The 22,785-nt window shown below is 45.5% G+C and overlaps 1 long non-coding RNA gene across 3 annotated transcripts in view; it reads left to right on the top strand.

The window, feature by feature from the left end:
* Positions 1–22,189, top strand: part of LOC128348878 (uncharacterized) — a 51,578-nt gene extending 29,389 nt beyond the window's left edge. For 2 of the 3 annotated variants that reach the window (XR_008318396.1, XR_008318397.1), the window contains exon 4: positions 20,364–22,189. This is a non-coding gene — a long non-coding RNA (uncharacterized LOC128348878). Of the gene's footprint in view, positions 1–18,393; positions 18,598–18,686; positions 20,313–20,363 lie in introns of those variants that run through there. The other variant, XR_008318398.1, reaches the window with a different exon arrangement.
* Positions 22,190–22,785: the final 596 nt, after the last annotated feature.

Genomic DNA, 22,785 nt, shown 5'->3' with positions numbered 1-22,785 from the left:
TTTCAAAAATGAATAGTACTAAAAATAAACATACAACATACAACAACAACCAGAAAGAACTCTGAGCCAGAGTGGTACAGTGGTTAGTGTGCTGGAGTAGACTGAGGGAATCCAAGTTCAAATACCCATTCAGCCATAAAACTCACTGGGTGACTCGGGGACAATCACTTCTCTCTCAGCATGCTCTATACTGCCCTTCCAAAAATGGCTCAGGCAGTTTACACAGAGAAATAACAAATAAATAAACCTCCTCATAGGGCTGTTGGAGGATAAATGCAACCATGTGCACCACTCTGGCCTTCTTGGAGGAAGCACAGGCTATACATGTAAAAGTAAATAAATTATATAAGTGACAGGTAAAGCAGAGACCAGCTACAAAAGTGGAGAACAAATGCATTCTGAAGTTACAAGGGCAGCTCTGCCTGCCTATTTCAAAAATGCATATGTAAATAATAGAAAAACTACAGGCTTTTCAATGAAGCTTGTTGCAGCTATGAACCATCTTCTATAACCTGGAATACATCATGGGAAGCAAAAATGCATGGGAACACCCTCTTCCTGCTCCATGCCTGCTGAACAGCTGGGTGCCACTCTCTGCCCACCTTGGGTGTCCCTCACTTAGGCACCCAAATGTTTTTATGGTGTGTTTTTTAAAATAGCAATCACTTCCTTGATCCTTGCCCAATGAACCACAACCACCAGTGGACATTTTAATATTACAGATACTGATCACAATAGATAAAAACCTGGTTAGCTCTCTGCATAGCAAATGGATATTTAAAATGATGTTCTTCCAACAGAATCCATTCCTCTCTACATATACCACACCCACATGGAAAGCCACTTCTGCAATTATCTGAAAAGCAGTTTGGATTCAGAAATGCATGCATATGCCCTAAAAAAAACAAAAAACAAAAACAAAAAAACCCCAAAAAACTCCTTTCTGGCTTCTTATGCCAGTTTCTAATCTAATTAGTTGAGTCTTTAATTTAATTTAATTTAATTTAATTTAATTTAATTTAATTTAATTTAATTTAATTTATTTAACATATTTCTGTACTGCCCCAAACTGGGCAGTGTACAATTAAAAACCTTTAAATATTAAAATCATTTAACATTAACATTAAAATCTTCTAATACCCAACATTAAAAGAATGAAAACTAAAATTCTAATTAAAAGCCTGGGTGAACAAATATGTCTTCAGTGCCTTTTTAAAAGTTGTCAGAGATGGGGAGGCTCTTAGAGAGCACATTCCAAAGCCCAGGGGCAGCAACAGAGAAGGCCCATCCCCAAGTAGCTACCAGACAAGCTGGTGGCAACCGTAGACTTACCTCTCCAGAAGATCTTAATGGGTGATGGGGCTCATGGCAAAGAAGATATTATTTTAAAATCCAGCGCTTAAACTATTTAGGGCTTTATAGGTAACTAGTGTTTTTTAGCCTGTTACAATAACAGGCGCTAGCGTTACTGCCGCCGCCGCGCTGGGCTGGCCCGCCATTGCTGACTCTGGGCTTTCCAGAGTGGCGACCCCCCCCCCATGATTAAGGGCCAAATCGGCCCATGTAAATGCCGCCGCAGCCACCGCCGCCGACCGCCCGCCTGCCCTCCCAGCTGCCCGAGTCCTCCTTATCCCGGCCCGCGTCAGTGGGGGGATGAAAGTCCATAATTTGAGAGGGAAAGAGGAGCTCGCAAGCAGAGCTCCTCTCTCTGCAATCCTCTTCCCGAACTGGCGCTTTGGGCGCAAAGGATGCCTATTGCGTCCTTTGCATCCATAGCGCCAGTTCGGGCAGAGCCTTTGCACAGAGAGGAGCTCTGTTTGCGAGCTCCTCTCTCCCTCTCAAATTTTGGACTTTCATCCCCCCACTGACGCGGGCCGGGGTAAGGAGGACTCGGGCAGCTGGGAGGGCGGGCGGGCGGGCGGTGGTCGTGGCAGCAATTTTTAAAATGTGATTGGGACAACGACTGGGCTAGGGCCCCAAAGTCTCCCCCCCCCGCCCGGCTTTGGGGCTCGCCGCGTCCTCTGGCTCCTCCTCGGGCAAGGGCCCCAAAGTCTCCCACCCTCCTGGCTTCGGCGGCGCCGCCAGGCCTCGGCGGCGGCTCCGCCACCCCCTCGGCCGGCTTCCCCCGCCGCCTCTTGCCCCCTCTTGCCGCCTCTTGCCCCGCGGGGCTCGCCGCATCCTCTGGCTCCTCCTCATCCCCGCTCCTCCTCCTCCATCCCCACTCCCCATGGCTCGGCCGCTTCTCTGGCTTTTTCGTGGCGGCCGCTTCTGGCCGCCCAACATGGCCGCCTGGTGCTGGCAGTCGTGTCTCCCTCGGTCTGTTCTGGACATGCACTCCGCGCATGCCCAGAACAGCCCAGGGAGGCACGGACACACGCCTTGGTGTCCACGGACGGACACCAAGGCTTTTATTAGAGAGGACAACCAGCACCTTGTATTTTGCCCAGAAACCTATTGGCAGCCAGTGTAGCTCTTTCAAAATAGGAGTAATATTGTCCCTCCTAAATGACCCAGAGACCAACCTGGCTGCCGCATTCTGGACCAACGGCAGTTTCTGGACTATGTAGAAAGGCAGCCCCATACAGCGCACATTGCAGAAGTCCAGTCTGGAGGTTACCAGCATATGTACCACCATTCTGAGGTTGTTCATCTCAAGAAACAGAAGCAGCTGGCATATCAGCCGAAGCTGATAGAAAGCACCTGTGGCTACAGCCTCAACCTGAGATACCAGGGAGAGGTTCGGATCCAGAAGCACCCCCAGACTGTGTACCTGTTCCTTCTGAGGGAGCGTTACCCCATCTAGAATCAGCAGATCAAAATCGTCTCCCAAGTTATGACCCTGCACAATAAGTATCTCCATCTTATTTGGATCCAGCCTCAGTTTGTTATCCCTCATCCAGCCCATCACCACCTCCAGGCAGGCATTTAGGGAGGTTATGCGTTCTCCTGATGAGGTTGACATGGAGAAATAGATTTGAGTGTCATCAGCATACTGATAGCACCCTGCACCAAATCTCCTGATGATCTTTCCCAGAGGTTTCATGTAGATGTTAAAAAACACCTGAGACAATATGGAGCCCTGAGGGACACCATATGAAAGTTCAGATTTTGAAGAACAACAGTTCCCGGGAGACACTATCTGGAATCTGCCCATGAGGTAGGAGTGGAACCACTGCAAGGCAGTGCCTCCCACCGCTATTGGCTAAGACGTTCCAGAAGGATACTATGGACAATAGTATTGAAGGCTGCCGAGAGATCTAAAAAGACCAACAGAGTCACACTCCTTCTGTCAGTTCACAATTGCAGATCATCCATCAGGCTGAGCAAGGCAGTCTCCACCCCATAGCCCACCCGAAAGCCATTTTGAATTTGGTCTGGATAATCAGTTTCCTCCAAGACTGCCTGGAGCTGGAAGGCTACTGCCCTCTCAGTCACTTTGGCCAGCCATGGAAGGTTGGAGGCAGGACTGTAGTTGCTTAACTCTGAGGGATTCAAGTCTAATAATTGCCTCCTTAAGACAAGAAGGCATCCTGCTCTCCCTCAGAGAAGCATTTATAATCTCTACCAGGCCCTCAACAGCCTCCCCACCCAATAGTATAAGCCATGTTGGGCAGAAGGTAGGCCGCACCATCCCAAGTAACTTGTCCACATCTTCAGGAGTCACAAACTGAAACTGATCCAGGGTCATCACATAAGAGGAGCTGCTGGACACCTCCGCCTCAGACACTGTAAGAATTGTGGAGTTTAAATCTAAGTTGGCCAGAATATGAGAGATGTTGTCGGCAAAAAACTCATTAAAAACATTGCAACGTGTTGGTTCCAAGTACTGGTTCAAGGGGGAAAGGCCATGCAGTAGCCCTCTCACAACCCTGAACAACTCCACCAGGTGTGAACCCGCAGGTGCAATATGGGCAGAAAAGAACTGCTTCTTTGCTGCACGTATCGCCTGAGCATAGATCTTCAAATGTGCTCTATGTAATAATCTGTCGGATTCAAATTGAGCCTTTCTCTAATTGTGCTGTAATCATCTACCCTGCCGCTTCAGCCCCCAAAGTTCTTCTGTATACCAAGGAGCCAGTTTTGATCGTGTCCACTGCCCTGGTGAGTTTGCTATTCCAGTTCTCCACCAGGGCATCAACAGAGACAGCGGCAGGACTAACACTAAATCCCTCAAAGGCTTCTTGGAACCCTATTGGATCCAATAAGCTTCCCAGGTGAACCATCCTAATGGGCCCTTTGCCCTGTGGAGGTGGGATGTGATCATGAGTCCAACCTTACCAGATGGTGATCCGTCCATGACAATGGGGAAATCACAGGAGTCCACAACCACAGAACACCACCCTGTTCAGAGTGAAAGACCAGATCAAGTATGTGACCAGCAATGTGTGTCATTCTCGAGACCACTTGGGATAGGCCTATGGTTGTCATGGCTGCTATGAACTCTTGAGCCACCACAGACAAATTGGTCCCAAACTGAACACCAAAGTCCCTAGGGATGTGCATGAGCTGGTGTTTGGGACGGTTCGGCGGGAGTGGGGTTACCTTTAAGGATCAGGGATGGTGCCCTTACACCCACCACCACCACATTTTGTCTCCAAAATTGCTGGCACGGGGCAGCAGCGTACCTCCTTGCTGCTCCGGTCAGCATCATACCAGCGTGGTATAGTGGTTAGAGTGCTGGACTAGGACCGGGGAGACCCAAGTTCAAATCCCCATTCAGCCATGATACTTGCTGGGTGACTCTGGGCCAGTCACTTCTCTTTCAGCCTAACCTACTTCACAGGGATGTTGTGAGGAGAAACTTAAGTATGTAGTACACCGCTCTGGGCTCCTTGGAGGAAGAGTGGGCTATAAAATGTTAATTATAATAATAACAATAACAATAATAATAATAATAATAATAATAATAATAATACCAGAAGTGGCCGGTGCCATGCATGCGCACTGGCCATTTCCAGTACGACCCTGCCTGGGGTGGCAAGGAGGTACACTTCTGACCCATGCCAGCGATTTTAGAGACAGCACTGGCGGGAAACACGCGGGAGGGGGAAGGGCACCTTTCCTGCTCCTTAAAGGTAACCCCACACACACACACACACTGCTGTACTGCCAGACCTCCAAATCAGTTCAATGGTCCATAAAAGGACTGCCAAACTGGTCCGTGCACATCCCTAGAAGTCCCCCACCACCACAAGCCTGGGAGACTCCAACGCCAGTCCTGAGACCAAGTCTGTCAGCAAAATTAGGCACTCCGTCAGGCAGCAGGGTGATCGGTACACCAAGAGAAGTCCCAGTCTATCCCTCGTCCCCAAACTTGTACACACATTCAATATGGACAGAAACTTCGACAGGAATCCTGGCGAGGGAGATGTTCCAATAGTGCACAGCCACTTCACTCCCCACCCACAACCTCCCTCACCTGCTCCTCAACAGAGTACCCTGGAGGGAGAATCTGGAACCAGACTGGGCCGCCAGCCTCCCCCAACCAAGTTTCTGTGATACATAACAGGTCGGCCCCTTCATCCAGAATCAGATCATGGATGACTTCAGGTTTATTCTGGACCGACCTGTGGGTAGTTGGCACTGCTTTCCAAGGTCAAAGAGCTGGCAGGACAGCCAGAAGCGGAAACAGTAATTAGGTTTGTGATTTCCCTTCCTCTGCAATGGCCTGCTTGTAGCAGAACCCCCCCCCCCCGGGTTCTGAGGGAGAGATTGACACCAGCAATTGAGAAAAAGCAGATTTTTATTGCTAGCAAATTGATCTCAGTGGAATAGATTCCAAAGCCTGAGATCCAGATTACATCATGACTTCAGCTTTTATACTCACATTAATTTACAAACAGTGGATACAATCCTCATTGGTTAGCATCACTTAATCGTCATTTTACAATTATTACCAATCAGACAGTATTCCATACTAACTATTATTAAGCATCCCTCCTCCTCTTTCTTTGCACACAGTTAAACTATTTCACTCCCCTTTCCAGATGTGTCCTTGAAGGTGCGTTAGCTAGCGCCTTGCTATCTAGAGATAACAAAGGGGCCCCAGCCTGCATTCCACAGTGAATAAGAGTTATTGTGCTTTTTGCAAGTTTGCAATTAGAGCAGCTTGCAGACCCTTTCAACCATTTCTTGACCAGGACAACCTGAGTCTGCCTCATGCTGACCTCCCAACATTTATTCTTCTGGTCTTTTTTGCTTTTCCTTCCAATGTTTTATAGCATGTCATTTTGGGAATGGGTCATAATGCTTTGCATATATATCAGAGAGCAAGGAATAGAAAGCAGAGGTTACATTCCTTTCTTCCAAACAAACACAAACAAAGATGCCAGCAAAAGATCAGACTTACCAACCGCTGGCCGGCCAGCCTGCTCTCTAACCAAAATAGTGTTTGGATTCTTCTGAGTGGTGTTTTATAGCTGCTTCCCTCATACACACAAGGAAATATTAAGTCAATTTAACTAAAGCTTTATTCAGCAACAACTCCATTTCCTCCTTCCCTTTCCCTCTTGACTCCTCCTCCACACACACTCTACAGGATCCCCCTTGGGACAAATATCCAAACAAGCAAACAATAAACTGCAAAAGATTACTGAAAGTTAAGTTTAAAAGTTAAAAGAAAAGTTAAAGTTAAAAGAAAAAGACGATTGCACCCTCTGGGCACTCTGATTGGCTGCCTAAGGAGTCAATCAGCCTTCTGATGATGCTTGGGGCATTTTAAGCTCTGCCCACTGTTGTGAGCCAAGCCTGATTCACACTCTGTATATGCTCTGGAGCTATCAATGAGAATACATCTTGTTCACTCTAGCCACAAACTGGTGTAGTACTTTGATATTGTAACCATGTATGATCTGGACACTCAAGGAGGAAGAAGCAAAGACACTCTCGGAAAGTTCAGTGGGCTTTATTAAGGCAGATTGGTTTTTTAAGCAATAGTACTGATCAAGTAATTCAAACAGGTCCATCATGGTTCTTAGTGTAGTGTAGTGCATATATTTCTAACTAATAAATGTGTTGGTTGCATGTGATTTCAGTGTTAAGCTAACTAAAAAACTAACGAAGGATAGAGAGGGAAAGAAATGAAGAAAAAGGAGGGTTGCTTAGGAGCGGGGTGGCAGAATGCCAGAGGCTGAGTTGTCTTCCAGGACAGCATATTACTGAGTCTCATCATGGCCCATAGGTGTGAGCGTCGCTTAGGTCCGTGTGGAACAGACAGGCTTCAAGCAGGCATGCTTTTTTGCAGATAGAAATAGACAGAAGTAGTCCCAGTTTTCTTGCCCCGCAGCAGAAGCTGCAAACAGCCTCTTGTCTATCAGCGGGGAGCTTCTGCTTTGCTACGCAGCTAGGCAGCAAGCTCCTAGGATGAGCAAAAGTTGCCCAAGCCAAAGTCCAAAAGCTAGGTTCTTATAGTCATTTTGATCCTTAGATTTGGACATAAAGTTCTTTCAAAATAGCAATGTCCATCATGAATCTAAAAAGTGTCTGCTTACTTGTGTCAGAAAACTTGCTCACTCATGACAATTATTTGTCAGAGCTGGGTTTCAGGAGATTAAGGGCCATCTCCTAAGTGCTGCAGTCTGTTATCAGGAAGGAATTGTTCTCTTTGTGCTCTCAAGACAATCTGCATTTCTGAGCTTTTGCAGATTTGTCTCTGCTGTGAGCAGCACTCTTGTAGCGTCTCTGCCCCAAAGAGATATTGGGAAGCCAAAGGTGTCAAGGAAGAAAAACACTAATCCTATACAGGAGAAATACTAATCTAAGTAATTTGTATGTGTGAATATACTTAATGTGCATTTCTAAAAACATTCCAAAGTGATTGCATGCAAAAATATATGAAACAAGCAGGGGAGGGGAGGGCTATAAGGTGGGGTTGGAGGTCTGGGTTGAATGTTGTTAGTCCTCCTTTTTATTGTCATGTGCATGGGTTCTCTTGGGCAGAATAATGCCAGGTGTGTGTCCAGTGGCTCTGGGGCACCTATTACTGTTATGGTGGAGAACAGAAGAATTGGCATTGGTAGAACAGCTGGCCATTGCAGGGGAAGGGAAACCAGTAATTTAGTAACTCTTTCCACGTCCGGCTGCCCTGTCAGCTCTCTGGCCTCAGGGAGCAGTTCCAACTTCCCACAGAATCTAGCCTTGCTCCTTTGCAATGCCAGCTCGGTTCAGAATAAGACTGAAATCATCCATGATGTTGGAAGTTTGTCACAGACAGTGGAGGACACACTAGTGAGTCAGAGGGCTAGAGGGTCAAGACATTGGTCATCCCTTCTCCACTGCTCTGACACTATCCCTTTGAAATGTAGATTGGTACTCTTAGGGATTAACTTCCTTCCTCTCTCTCTTCCCTTCCTGCCCTTCTACCTTGCAACATGGCAAGCTCCTCTCCCTGCACCATGTGTGCAGAGAAGATGCAGAATCCATCTGCATCCAGCTAGATAGTTAGATTAGAGATCCTAACTCCTCACTTTCCTATCTAGAATGGAGTTCCTTAATAAATGCCTTATATATTGATTTGAAACTATGAATTGGCTCCAAGTTACTTTACTCTCAGCATACACACATGCCTAAGTAATTTCCGCTGTGTTGTGCCTCTGTGCACTCTGCTATAATGAAAAAGGGATTCTCTCACCACAGAGAATTTCCAAAACATGACTTGATCATGGATGAGGGAGCCAAACTGGCTTTTATAACTGAGACCTGGATGGGGGAGGCTAGTGGCCCAGCTTCTTCCACCAGGTTACTCTGTTGTGGAGCAGGCTAGGGGATCTGGGTGGGGGGTGGGGGTGGAGTGGCTGTGGTCCATAAGGATACCATTCCCCTTACCAGGGCCCCTGTGCAACAGTTGGCTTACATTGAGTGTGTCTTTCTGAGGCTGGCAACTAGGGATAGATTTGGGATTCTGCTGGTGTGCTGTCCACCCCGCTGCCCAACCAACTCCCTAACTGAGCTGACAGAGCTGGTCTCGGAGTTGGTGTTGGAGTCACCCAGACCTTTGGTTCTGGGGGACTTCAGTATCCATTGTGAGGCTGACTTGTCTGGTGCAGCACAGGAGTTCATAGTGGCCATGACAACTATGGGCCTATCCCAGCTAGTTTCAGGACCAACTCACGTTGCTGGCCACACACTTGATTTGGTCTTTTCTTCGGATCAGGGGGTTGTTCTGTCCTGGGTTGTGAGGAGTTTGATTCATGCTCCTTCCAATTCAGACCATTCCCCGGGGACTTTATTCTGCTGTGATACTTTTAATGGGTTCTTTGCGGACCAGATCTCCTGTATTTGGGCCGACTTGGTCTCCACTGTTTCTGCAGTCTATTAGGGTGGTGTCCAGCAATCCCTCTTGCAGTATTAGATTGGATCAGTTTCAATCTGTGATGTCTGATGACATGGACAAGCTGCTTGGGGTGGTGCGGCCTACCACTTGATCTCTGGATCACTGTCCAACTCAGCTGCTTCTATCTAGCCAGGAAATTGTTGGGGATGGCTTAGTTAATATCATTAACTCATTGCTGAGGGAAGGTAGGAGGCAATGATTAGACCACTTCTTAGGAAGCCTTCCCTAGATCCCTCAGTGATGGATAGTTATAGGCCGGTCTCCCATGGTTGGTCAAGATGATTGAGAGAGCGGTGGCTAACCAGCTCCAGGTGATTTTGGAGGAAACCAATTATCTAGATCCATTTCAAATTGACTTTAGAGCAGGCTTGGGGTTGAGTCTGCCTTGGTTGACCTGATGGATGACCTGTACCAGGGAATTGACAGAGGAGTTTAACTCTGTTGGTTCTTTTGGATCTCTCGGCGGTGTTCAGTTCCATCAACCATGGTATCCTTCTGGATCACCTGGGGGAATTGGGGATAGGAGGCACTGCTTTGCAGTGGTTCTGCTCCTATCTCTCAGGCAAATTCCAGATGGTGGAGTTTGGTGACAGTTCCTCTTTAAAACGGGAGCTATTATATGGAGTGCCTCAGGGCTTCATTCTGTCACCAATGCTTTTTAATATTTACATAAAACCGCTGGGTGAGGTCATCAGGAGATTTGGTGCAGGGTGTTATCAGTATGCTGATGACACCCAAATCTCCTCCTCCTCCTCCTCCTCCTCCTCCTCCTCCTCCTCCTCCTCATCATCATCATCATCATGAAATGGCATTTACTCCCTAAACGCCTGCCTACAAGCAGTAATGGGCTGGATGAGGGATAACAAATTGAAGCTGAATCCAAGCAAGATGGAGGTGCTCATTGTGGGGGATCGGAATTTAGGGGATGAGTTAGATCTTCCTGTGCTGCAAAGGATCACACTCTCTCAGAAGGAACAGGTATGCAGCTTGTGAGTGCTCTTGGATCCAGGCCTCACCCTGGTTTCTCAGCTGGAGGCTATGGCCAGGAGCACTTTTTATCAGCTTCGGCTAATTCAACAGCTGTGTCCATTCCTTGAAGAGAATGATCTCAAAACAGTGGTGCATTAGCTGGTAACCTCCAGGCTCGACTACTGCAATGCGCTGTACATGGGGCTGCCTTTGTACGTAGTTCGGAAACCTCAGTTCAAAATGCAGCAGCCAGATTGGTGTCTGGGGTAACCTAGAGAGACCATATTATGCCTGTCTTAAAACAGCTGCACTGGCTGCCGATATGTTTCCAGGCGAAATACACAGTGATGGTTATTACCTTTAAAGCTCTGAACAGCTTGCGTCTGGGTTACCTTAGAGAGCACCTTTGGTATGATCCCCATCGCTTATTGAGGTCATCTGGAGAGGTCCGTCTCCAGTTGCCACCGGTACGTCTGGTGGTGACTGGGAACCGGGCCTTTTCTGTAGCTGCTCCTGGTCTATGGAATGCTCTCCCACCAGATATCAGCAGTTTAGGCTTGCTGTTGGCCTTTAAGAGACCCTAAAAGTATTTTAATTGGTTTTAAATGGTTTTAATTGTTTTTGAATTGTTTTTATATATATTTTTAGCACTATGTTTTCAATTGTGTGTTTTTATTAATTGTTTGTACACTGCCCAGAGCCTCTGGATGGGGCAGTTCATAAATGTAATAAATAAATAAATAATAGAATAAGGTAAATTCTGCTAAATGTCAATGGGGGCAGGGGAGGGGTGTAGCTATAATTGAGCGTATGGGTTCAAAGAACCTGGGCCCCTGAGCTCCTGAGGGGCCCCCAGCTCCAGCCCTGTCACTGTCACGTGCGCAGTGCACATGTCGGCAGCGTGCACATGCACGTTGGCGGGTGCATGCACCCATATTGCTTCCGGGTTTGGGCACCAAAAAGGGGACAGGGGCGGCAGGGAGGAACGCTGCAGCCCCAAAGATTTGGATTAAAACTGGAGTGCCGGAGGGGGAAAAGTGGTGGGAGGGGTAAGTACAACCCCACCCCACCCCTAAAGCAACACACACACCCAGCATCGGACCACGCCTCCGCGGTCCGTGCACATCACGACCCTTAAACCAGGTTTGCAGAGCGAGCAATCAGCAAACCCGGTTTTTAAAATTGGTTCCAGGCCGCGGCAACTCACAAGGAGACCCTTGACCGGGAGGCTGGTCTCTCCAGCATGCCCTGCGTGCTCATGCAGGGCATGCTGGAGCTTCCGGAGGCCACATGGCCCCTGAACTCCCAAGCCGCCACTGGTTCCATGATGGAGCTGGCAGTTGTGTGGGTGGCTGCTGCAGCTGCCCGGAGCAGACTGACTGCTTGTCTGCAGGGAGAGTGGGCTAAGCCTGCTCTCCCTGTTAACCCTCTCCCGGAGGCTCCCACTGATCGTGGGAACCGCCTCAGTGTCTGTATCTCTCTCTCCCCCCTTTCCTCTTTGGCCTGAGGCCTCTCTCTGGTCCATTTCCCTAACCCAGTCCCCCCTTTCCCCCACCTTTTTGCTTTTGGTGCCTGCTGCTTTGAAATCTGTTGACTGAGTTGAGAGAAGGAGAGAGAGAATGAATAAGAGTGTCCTCCTCGGCTCAGCAGCCACTGCCAGTTGTTTTTATTTTATTCTGGGTTCTTTGGGGAGGTGTGTTTCCTTGTTTTCTCTGGAGCAGGTGCTTTTCTTTGTTAATCCCTTTCTTGCTGTGCTTAGCACACCACCTGCTCCAAAGTCCAGCACCTCCACGTCCTTCCCTGCCTTCCCAATCCCCATCCCCATCACCTTTTCCCCCACCAGGCTTTTTATTTATTTTCTCAGTGTTTTTACTTTTAATTTGTTTTTTGGGTGGGTGAAATAGCTGGAAAGCTTTTCATTCTGCCTTTCCCCTGCCCTGGCTGTGCCTGCCCATCCGCGCTGTGTCAGCCTTGTGCCACTGTTTTGGGATTCCTCCTTTTTTCTCCTGACCAGTGTGTGGGGCAGAAGATCTCCAGGTCAATGAGGGGGTAAGTGATTATTTTTTGTTGTCCCCTTCCTCCCCTGTAGTGTTCCTTAAACAGGGCCTCCTTTTGTGTTTGGGTGTAGGGAGATATATTTTCTGTGTTTTTTCTTTACCAGTTGTTTCTTGTTTTTACAGGTTCTCCCTTAGTCCCCCCCCCCTTTTGTATTTTATTGCATTGCTTTTTAATGTATTGTATTGTTGTGCACGGAGTGGGTCGGTAGGCTTGTTTTAAAATGGGTTTTCTTTAAATAGGGTTCCTTTTAAAAAAAAAAAGGGTTTTCCCCCAATAGGCTTTAAAAAAAAAAAAATGTTGTTTTTCTACCCAAATAGGTGTGTGTGTTTTTTAAAAAAAACACCCTCCATTTTTTTTATTTTTATTTTTTTACATTTTCCCATTTTTTTAAAAAAGCCCCAGGGTCTTTGGGAATGTCTGAGCACCGTATGGCAAGCAAAGCTCACAGCAGGGTGGCAGGCAGAGGTAAGAGGGGTTCCAAAGCTGGTGTGGGAGGCCAGGGTGGGGAGCAGAGAAGACACCATCCTGGGATCCCACAGGATCCCTATGAAGATCTTTCTACACACACACACACACACACACACACACACACATACTAGAGAAGCTACTCTGATAGAGATAGGCTTGTTAAAAGGATAGTAACTGAAAAAATTCCTGGGGGGAAACCATGAACCCCACCGGCTTGGGGCTGCCTGCGGGGAGTTGTGGTATAACCCACCGTGGCCCCAGACCCACCTTAGGGTGCCCTGGCATCCCCCCAAAGGGGGGAATGGGGCTGCCTCAAATCCCCATTATTCCCTATGGGAGGAATGTAAAAATTGGAAAAACCTTCAAAAAATCATTAAAAATCACAGAAGTGTCTCATTGCTTTGGGGTTTGGTGGGTGGTTGGCACCCCTGGGTACCTATGACCCACCCCAGTTTTGTGCCCCTGGGTGCTCTACATAGGAAGTAATGGGCCAGTTCGAGTCCCCATTATACCCTATGTAGAACCTTTTAGAACCAGTTCGAACTGGGTTCAAATTTGAACTGAACCAGTGTGGGGCAGGGTTTCGAGCAAAGCCAAAACCAAACCTACCCATCCTGGTTGAAAGCTGGTTTGAATTAGAACTAAACAGGCCAAGCCGGTTTTGTGCACATCCCTAGTGCCTAGTCCCTCATGCATAGAGCAACAGACTTCTAGAAGCATAAAAGCATCTTAAGTAACTTGGAGTAGTTATGGAAATGGTTGCAGATACCATTATAGGCTAGGTGGGTTACTGGTCTAATTCCATGAGATTTCTCATGTCCTACCCTACAGAGATAAGAAGATGGACAATGATCAGACCAGCAGATTAAGAAAGAGATTAGTCACGGTTATGGAATCACAATTACTACTACTGAGAAATGTAAATGAACATATTAACTGAAGTTCCCCACTCACACAGTATAGGAAACCCTCGTGGAGGTTGTATTACCTGGTTATTTAAAGAAAGCATAGATAGCCATTTTAGCAGAAGGCATACAAGAACACTGACTTTAAGCTTGCATGCACAATGTTTTAAATGACAGCTCAAATTACTCCCCAAAGGGGCACCTTAATTGTATGCATTAATGAAATTCTCCAGCTATTAATTGGTCTGCTGTATTTAATAATATTCTCTTTGATACACTTAAATTTACATACTTGTATATCTACCTTCATTTTCACAGGTATAAAACACAAGAGGTAACACAAAGTGTGACTTTCACAGGAGGTCACACAAAGTGTCCCTTAAACTATTTCTTATACCATCCCCTCGCCTCAAATTTCTAAAGAGTTTCATGTGCGTATCCGTAGGCAGCATGGATGCCATAGTCTTTTGAAGAAGGAGAAATAATAAGAAACTGCCTTGAGGTTAAAATTAAAATTCACTTGATAAACCTTGTGAATGCTTTTGAAAGGTGTTCACCTAAAACTGTTCCATGTTGTAACAAATGATCCATGAAAAAGGTTTGAAAGCACACACCTACAATCCAATTAACATATTCAGTGTTTGTTTTATTTAAGTGCTTTGTTCAATTTTTTTAAAGTACAGAGAAAATATAGAGATGTATGTACCATTAAAGAGTAATGTTCCATAACCGCATTCTAAATATTTTAATACTTCAATAGCAGCACTGTGGACACAGAAAGGAAGCTGCAAATAAAAATCCTACATGCTTTAAGTTTTATGGGGTTGTAAAGTTATTTTATTCTACATGAGGGGTTTTTTGTAACGTAATGACAATAGTTGTCACTTCTCTATAAAAATATCTGTCCAAATATGCTATCAGGGTTGTGTCAACAGTGGAGGAATTAGAAAAATGGAAAATGGACTATAAATTTCCCATCATATAATCTGCCATGTCAGTGTGACACTAGAATGTTATTTTCCCCCTCTCTTTCTCTCTCATGCACATACACATGCCAAAACTCTGCAGTCTTTGCTGACATACCATAATATATACTGGGGTCTTGGTTTTTCCAGCAAAATTATTAGGCCAGATTTCCCAAAACTGTGTAGGAATATTATGAGCAATATAGAGGTGGCCCTCCTAGGAAGTGAGGTCTGGTGGTCACCCCAAGCAGTGGATCATTGAGGTGCTGGCAAGTTGCCTCCCACCGTCCCCAGCTACTTCATGTCCCTCCCTCTGTCTCAGTCAGAGCAACTTCTTCAGCACACTTTGTCAAGCACACTGCTTGGCAAAGAGCTACTCCAAGATGGGCCTCCAGGCCTTATGATGGATGGCTGTTTTTACTCACCATAAGAACAGCCCTGCTGGATCAGGCCCAAGGCCCATCTAGTCCAGCATCCTGTTTCACACAGTGGCCCACCAGATGTCGTTGGATGCTACAGGCGGGAGTTGAGGGCATGCCCTCTCTCCTGCTGTTACTCCCCTGCAACTAGTACTGGTTCAGTCACTACTGTGCCTGAATACACACACACACACACACACACACACACACACACACACACACACACGTTGTTCTCATGACCATTACTGGGGTGGGGAGTGTGGGGTTCAAGCAGGGTCAAACCTACCTTCCCCCCAGATGATGATTCAGCTTATATGTGGCTCACGCTCCCACTCAAGCTATGCTACTCTGAGCAGCATGGATCTCTGCAGGCTGGTTAAATTAAGCCCAGCCTTCAGATATCCCCAAATGCACTGTACAAGAAGTGCAGTATATTGAGGGATTTCCCCTCAAGCTGGATGCTCTAGGCACCCAGCTCTGTGTCTGCTCAGGCTGCCTGCAGTTCAAGCACACACACATCCCCAGACCTGAGTAGAATTTCCAGACTACCCTGGGGAGGCAGCATCAGGATTGGCCTTTATCCCAGAGCTTCACACGAGCTGCCCTATGCAGGTAGGGCTGGCCAAGGCTGGGTAGTGCTGCTCATGTGAACAGCCCCCCCCCACACACACACACACTTGTTTAAATAGTTTTATAAATAACTGTGCATTAGTTGTGTATGGTTTCTCTGGATTTCCCTCAGCGCTGATTTCTGTGCTGATCTCTACTCCTGGAGAAACAAGAAAAGGTTGCGTAATACCTTTTTGAGGCTCTGCCTCTCTTTGTTTCTCTTGATAATTAGCTCACCATTAAAGAGAGGTTACATAAGCTTCAATCAGGCATTAGTACACAAATATCTTAAACAAATTCTGCTCTTAGTTTCCAGTTTTGTGAACTTTCTTCAGTGCATTTCATTCCATTACACTGGGAACATAATCTTGCCAAGAGAAGATCAATTTATATGACAAATGTTAAGATGCACACTAAAAGCACCCTTATTTTTAAAGCTTTCTATTAGCAGATGCTTAATAATCCTACTCCCTGAACTGAAACATATTTTCCTTAAATGATGTGTCAGAGCAGTATTCAGTTATGACATGCTAATGTTACAGTAAGAGGAAGCTACAGCTGTAATATTTCTACAAATTATCCTCATCTTCACCACTAGCAATCCATTAATTTATTACTTTGTAGCAACACATACAAAAATGTATAGTATGCTGTAGATGTAGCCGGATTCTAATCTATAGCTTCATTAAACAGCAGTTAAAGACACCATACCTCAGAATTATGGTCTATTTCTGATGCTCGGTGCATTATAGGCATTAAGCAAATATTAGAATATTTCAGTTATTAGAACATTGGGGGACTTAATTTAGGGGCGTTATTAGAATATTTAGGTTATTAGAATATTTAGATTTTTAGAATATTTAGGTTATTAGAATATTAAATTTTTGAATAATGATATTTAGCATTTGTTCAAAGTGTACATACATTATCTTGTAATCCTCACAACAACCCTTCAAGGTAGGTGGATATCCCCCCATTAAAGATGCAGGGTGAGGGCCAAGATGAGAGATACTCATGGCAGAGGTGAGTTTTGAATGAAGAAGTTCCCTATTCATAACTCAGACTCTTAGCCACTCCATTACAATAGCAGTTATTGCAAACTATTATGACAAAATCCAGTCTTTTGGGCCCCAGTCCCCCTGCCTACATCTGAGGACACACGAGTTCTCCTCATGGCTTCACCCTTTCCTCAGCACTTTGCCTCATCCACCTCTTTCCCTAAGCCATCTGGCTTTCTTAAACAACCCTTCTCTTATATCCCTGATATGATCCTACTGTCTACTATACAGTTGTGCTTCCTTCAGCCTCCCTTGTCCTGCTATGCATTAGGTCCTAAACCTACACGGCTTTCTTCCCACAGTTTCCTAGCCTTCCTCTCCTGCTTTCTCTACTGAACCAAATAAATCACAGCCTCGCCTACCCAGCCCTCTCTTCTTTGGCTCTCCCTTTCTCAGCACTCTTTCCCTCCCCAATCTCTTTTCTAAACTCCCTGCCAACTCTGCCCATTCTTCTGTTTACCTTGTGTAGTTGCACAAAAAGCTTATGAACTACATGGAATTATCAGTTCATTGCAGTACCACAAATTGCACCAATCAGGTGGAGGATAATTAATTTCTCTGGAGCAGGGAAGAGATGACAAGTTGATGGGACTGGCACAACTGATGAGTGGGTATACTCCTCCCTGCTAACCCAGCCAAAGAGCAAGGGCTCCCGGCGGGGGATGCTGCTCCCTTGCCTCTTGCCAACTGTCTCAGCCAGCCCTACAGTGAATGGCTGAGAGGAAGAATTCTTCCTTGCCCTCCCCACCCAGCCGCATACCTGCCCATCATGGATGCAGACATTGTCCCCGGTAAAGTGGCAGGCTGATGACTAGGATTTGTCTAATCCAGTCCCAGGGTTCAAGAAGGGCTGTCAGATGGCCTGATTGTCCAGTCTTGGAGAGCCCCTTTCAGTGTGCCTGCCTCCCCGCCTCCCTGCTGGGGTGATCTGGGAGTTAGCTGGGTCATGACCTGGGTGAGTGCCCTGTGGCAGGGAAGGGGTTACTACAGCCACCACTTGCTTCAGCAATTCCCCAACATCCAAAATGCTCCAAAATGCTGAGCACTCTCAGCACCCACTTTGCCACCCACTTTGGCATCAGAGCCACAGGGAGCATAGCTGGTGATGCAATGAAGGCTTTCCAGTGAGAGAAAGCAGGGCACACAGGGACATCCAAAATCCCATTCGGGTCCCTGGAGGCTAATGGTGGTTAGATAAAATTACATATATAGCAGAGTATTTCAAGAGCTAACTCACTCCAGCAGACGTTGCCGTAGGAGTCTCAGTGGCAACAGCTTGTAAATGATAAGCATGGGGCATGTAAGGTTAAACTAATCTACTTTATTCAGAAGTCCATGATGATAGGAAATACCTATACAGGTTGAGTATCCCTTATCCAGACTGCTTGGAACCAGAAGTGTTCCGGATTTCGGATTTTTCCAGATTTTGGAATATTTGCATAATGAGATATCTTGGGCATGGGATCCAAGTCTAAACACGAAAGGTTACTGTATTTTGTTTGTTTTTTTGTTTTATTTAAAGTATACAAACAAATAAGCATTGAATTTATGATAACGACAGGCCTTTTTGACATTTTTGACATTACCCTGTACTGTACCTTTATCAAACAGAGCAGGCACCAACAGAGCGCCAAAACAGATGCCAACAGAGCACGCGCCAAACTGAGCAGGGAGTGGAGGAGGGGGGCTTTTTCTTTCCTCTCTAACGCCAAAGCGAGAACATCAAAAACTTTAAAGAGCTTCACAATAAAAACAGAGCCTCAACTAGAGAGAATTACAGACAAAACCCTCATCACTAACAGCCTTCTGAAATAAGTAAGTTTTGACTGCATGTTTAAAAGCAGCAAAATTGGGAATCTGTGAGTGAGTGAGATGAGGCATTTTGTTTTTTGTTTTTGTTACAGTGTGGTATCCAGATTTTGGAGCATTCTAGATTCCGGATGTCTGGATAAGGGATACTCAACCTATATCTAACAGCTGGCTACATGTTGGTCAGAGAGAGACCTATAGAAGCATGGTGCTCAGAGAGAAAGAGCTGGAAGCATTGTGAGGAGAAGAAGAAGGAAGTCACTCTCAGGAAGTTCATGAATACATTCTATCAATAGAGGGGTCATAGAGGCAGAGATAAACAGGCAAGAGGAGACCCTAACTATTGATCTCTACTCCCAGTGCCCCTAGTGGTCATTAGGGTTACTTGTGCAAAAGGTTGATGCCATCTGGAGCTGGATCTCCAACAATGGCTCCTGTGATCAGCTCCTCCAGAGCCGCTAATTAGGATCGTGGGGACACTCTACTGCAACAACCCAGCAGTAACAGTGATTATGTACTGGGCTCACCTGCAGATCCTGGCTAATCTCCCTCATAATTTCAGGAAAGCAATTGTCTGAACATAGCCTAAGCATGTAAGAAAGTAAGTTTATTGTTGTAACCACATCTCACAACCCACATATTAAAGCATAATAAAACAACATAAAACATAATAGCTTAAAGAAAAACAGATGACATAATAAGACAGTAAAAAAGATGTACCATCTAACATAAATAACTAAAATAAGGAAACACACCCACCAGCAAGTAATTAACACATTCTGTTTCAAAACCCATGAATTGATCAATAATCTGACCCGGTGTGTTTCCCCCCCTCATACTGTTCCATAGAACAAGCAGTGTAGGACATAATGTTTAATGTCCTCCACTTGCCCCTGGCCACAGGGGCAAACAGAGACGTTCTTTCATGGGAAGTTTGTGAAGTCTACCCTCAAGATATACCAAAGTCATAGTTTGAAAACATAGACTGGTGAATGCCTTCCTTAGTGGTAGGCTGGTGAGGCTGAGTAGGTACTGTGAAGTGGATCGGTTTTTCTTGAAATGATGATACCACAGGGAGAACTTTGAAATGTTGGAACAAACCAGCATCTCGGCTGGCATCCCACTCAAGGAGCCAATCATGGATTTGCCCCATGACTTAAGTTCCTCTAGTGAAGGCAGAGAGTACATTTGTAGAATATGGGATAGCATATCTGCCCACTCATTCCCCTTTTGGTAGTGCCAGTAGCATGATTTAACATGATGGTCTTGGTCTTCCGGAAGGTTGTCAAATTTCTTAAAATATTTTCGCAGTATCAGATGGACTCTAACAGAGATTGAGGGCAGCCCTGCTTCCATTCTCAGATGTGCAGCAGGGAAGGCCGGTGGAAGGCCAAAAATGTTCCTCAGGAAATTATTCTGGACTATTTCAAATTTCTCACTCACTTTTACATTTCACCTCCAAATCTCTGCCCCATACAAAAGCTGCTGAATTACTTTGCCCTGGAATATTTTGAGTGCAGGAGCTATTAATTTACCCCCCAACCCGCAAGAATTCTTAAATGATCCCTACTGTACACCGTGCAGTTAATAGGGCTGCATTAATTTGGACTGACCAAAATAAAGATTTCTGAAAGGAGACAGCCAAATATTTAACGGAGGGGCATTGTTCTATTTGCTGAGTGTTAATTGTTCATCTATATTTGATTCTACTAGTACCCAAAACTACCACTTTTGTTTTATCGTGGTTGATCCTCAATTTCTCCTCTTTGCAGTTATCGGCCAATCTGACCAGCATTCTTCCAAGTCTAATCTCGACAGAAGATACAAGTGCCACACCATCAGCATACATCAAGATTGAGACTTTGTGCCCATTAAATGAGGGGTAGAAGAATTACTGAGACTCCATGGCCTATACTATATCATTGATATAAAAATTAAATTAAATGGGAGCCAATAGACAGCCCTGTTTGACTGCTCTGTTTAATAAAATGGGGTCAGCTAGTGATCCTTGTCGGCCCATTGTCACCCTGGCCGTGAGATTAGAGTGCAGTTCAATCAGCAACCTGAGAAGCTGTCTGCCAGTGTCAGTCCTCTTAAGCTTTCCCCACAATCTAGATCTATCAATAGAGTCAAAAGCAGATGAAAGGTCATTAAACACAACATAAAGGTGTTTATTTTAATGGTTAGCATATTTCTGGATCAAGGCCTTCAAGGTGATACAATTATCTATATTCTGTGAACCTTATGGAAGCCTGCCTGCTCTGGGTGAAAATTTCATCATATCTGCCCAATCCTCTAACTTGTTTAAAAGCTGTCAAGTGTGTAATTTGGAGGATTCATCCAGGAGGCTGATTGGACAGTGATTAGAAGGCTCCTGCCTACTGCCTTTTAAAAATATTGGATAAATAATACTTTGTTTCCAGTTTGGGGGGACCACACAGGTGTTATCAATTTTTGAGAAAAGCCTCACTAAAATGGGAGTCTGCCAGTGGGCATTTGATTTAAACACCTCAGGAGGCACCACGTCCTCTCCAAGGACTTTCCCCAGGGTCAAGGCAACAATCAACTGCTTGCACTCTAGTGCAGTGATTGCAGGCCACTCTAGAAGGGAGCCCAAGTCAGGGACTGGGTATTCATAAGTTGTCTCATTCTACCATAGGTGACTGAGAAGTATTGAAATCATGTCTCAACTGGGATATGTGCATCTGAGATGGAATTAGACTGAATGCTAGTTGTCACCAATTCCCAGAACTTTCTGTCATTTTTCTGGATTATACAGAGACCCAACTCTCTCCATTGATCTTTATAATAGGAGAGTTTCTTAACTTTCAAAAGCTGCTTATATTGAGGGCAGAGCTTATTAATGATTGAATCGAGGGGTCAGATCTTTCCACCCTAACGCTGGTCTGGAATTGTCACAAGGCTTGTCTCTTCAACCTGCATTACTGGTCAGACCAGCCCTTCCTTGGATGGCCCCTCTGAGGCCATTATTAACTTTCCTTCAAGTTACAATAAGGATCCAACAACTGGAGGGGCAGAAGGGCAAACACTTACCCCCTTTACTCCCCCTCCGACACCGGCTACAGTTATCAGTTCCATCTAACAAGTACAATCACTTGATCTCTGTCATAACCCTTGTTTACATTACATGAGCTGTCTAAACAGCTGAAAATAACTTCTAGGAACTCTTATTCTAAGCCCTGCACTCTTTTATGGCCACCATAGCTTCATTAGAGCATCGCAGACTGTGGATCAAATGTATCAGAGTCCAACAAAGAGTTTATACATACCACCTCCTCCCACACCCAACAGCCTCCAATAAGCTTATCGAGTGTGGATGAGACATTGCTTGCCTAGCCCACCACACACAATCAGGATGTGTATACACCATGAGTATTCACAGCCTCCCTTCTCCCTTCTGATTTGTCTTCCCCTAATCACATGGGGTCAGTTCTATGTGTTCTAAAATTACTAATATAAGCTAGTATTACTAGTTTAAACTAGTATTTCTGGCATGTGTAGAGGAGTGATTCAGAGGAACTGCCTGCCACAAACACACAATTAAGCAAAGGCACCTTGGGATGCTGGGAGGGGAGCGGGGAGGTTGTGCATGGTCTTGGCACATGCACATTCGTATTGACCTATTACCTGAATATCCCAGGGATAGATAGATTTGCTTTAGCACTTGCTGAAATCTAATTCATGTGACTGCAAAGAACAGAGCAGCTTTGTTGCTTTTTGTTGTATAGGATGCATCCCACTCCCTACTTAAATGCATTGTCAGACCATCCAGCATGGGTGCCTAAACATCCCTTGTCATGATTTCATTGAACTGTAGGCTGCAATCCATCACTTTCCCAACAAAACCTCCAGAGATGTTAACAGAACTTGAACAGGGTTCTGTGAATATTGACAATTATGTCTGTGAAAATAAATGTAAACTGACATGAACAAAAGCCGTTCATTTCACATTTGTGAAGGGATATTTAAGTAAACGGTACAAGAGCAATGTCACCCTTAAAATAAGTAATAGCCTTTATATGCCCTTTTGTTTAGATTCTACCCCACTCTGAATTCTGACACAACAAGCAATTTCCAAGCCTAGTATTCATCATGGGTTTTCCAATGGTCATCTTGGGTTTTCCAATAGAGCAGGGATTCTCAACGCTGGGTCCCCAGATGTTACTGGACTTC

The sequence above is a fragment of the Hemicordylus capensis genome, chromosome 3 (assembly GCF_027244095.1).
Source record: "Hemicordylus capensis ecotype Gifberg chromosome 3, rHemCap1.1.pri, whole genome shotgun sequence".
Classification (NCBI taxonomy): Eukaryota; Metazoa; Chordata; class Lepidosauria; order Squamata; family Cordylidae; genus Hemicordylus; species Hemicordylus capensis.
The sequence above is the reverse complement of the archived record's forward strand: the minus strand, read 5'-3'. Positions and strand labels throughout refer to the sequence as shown.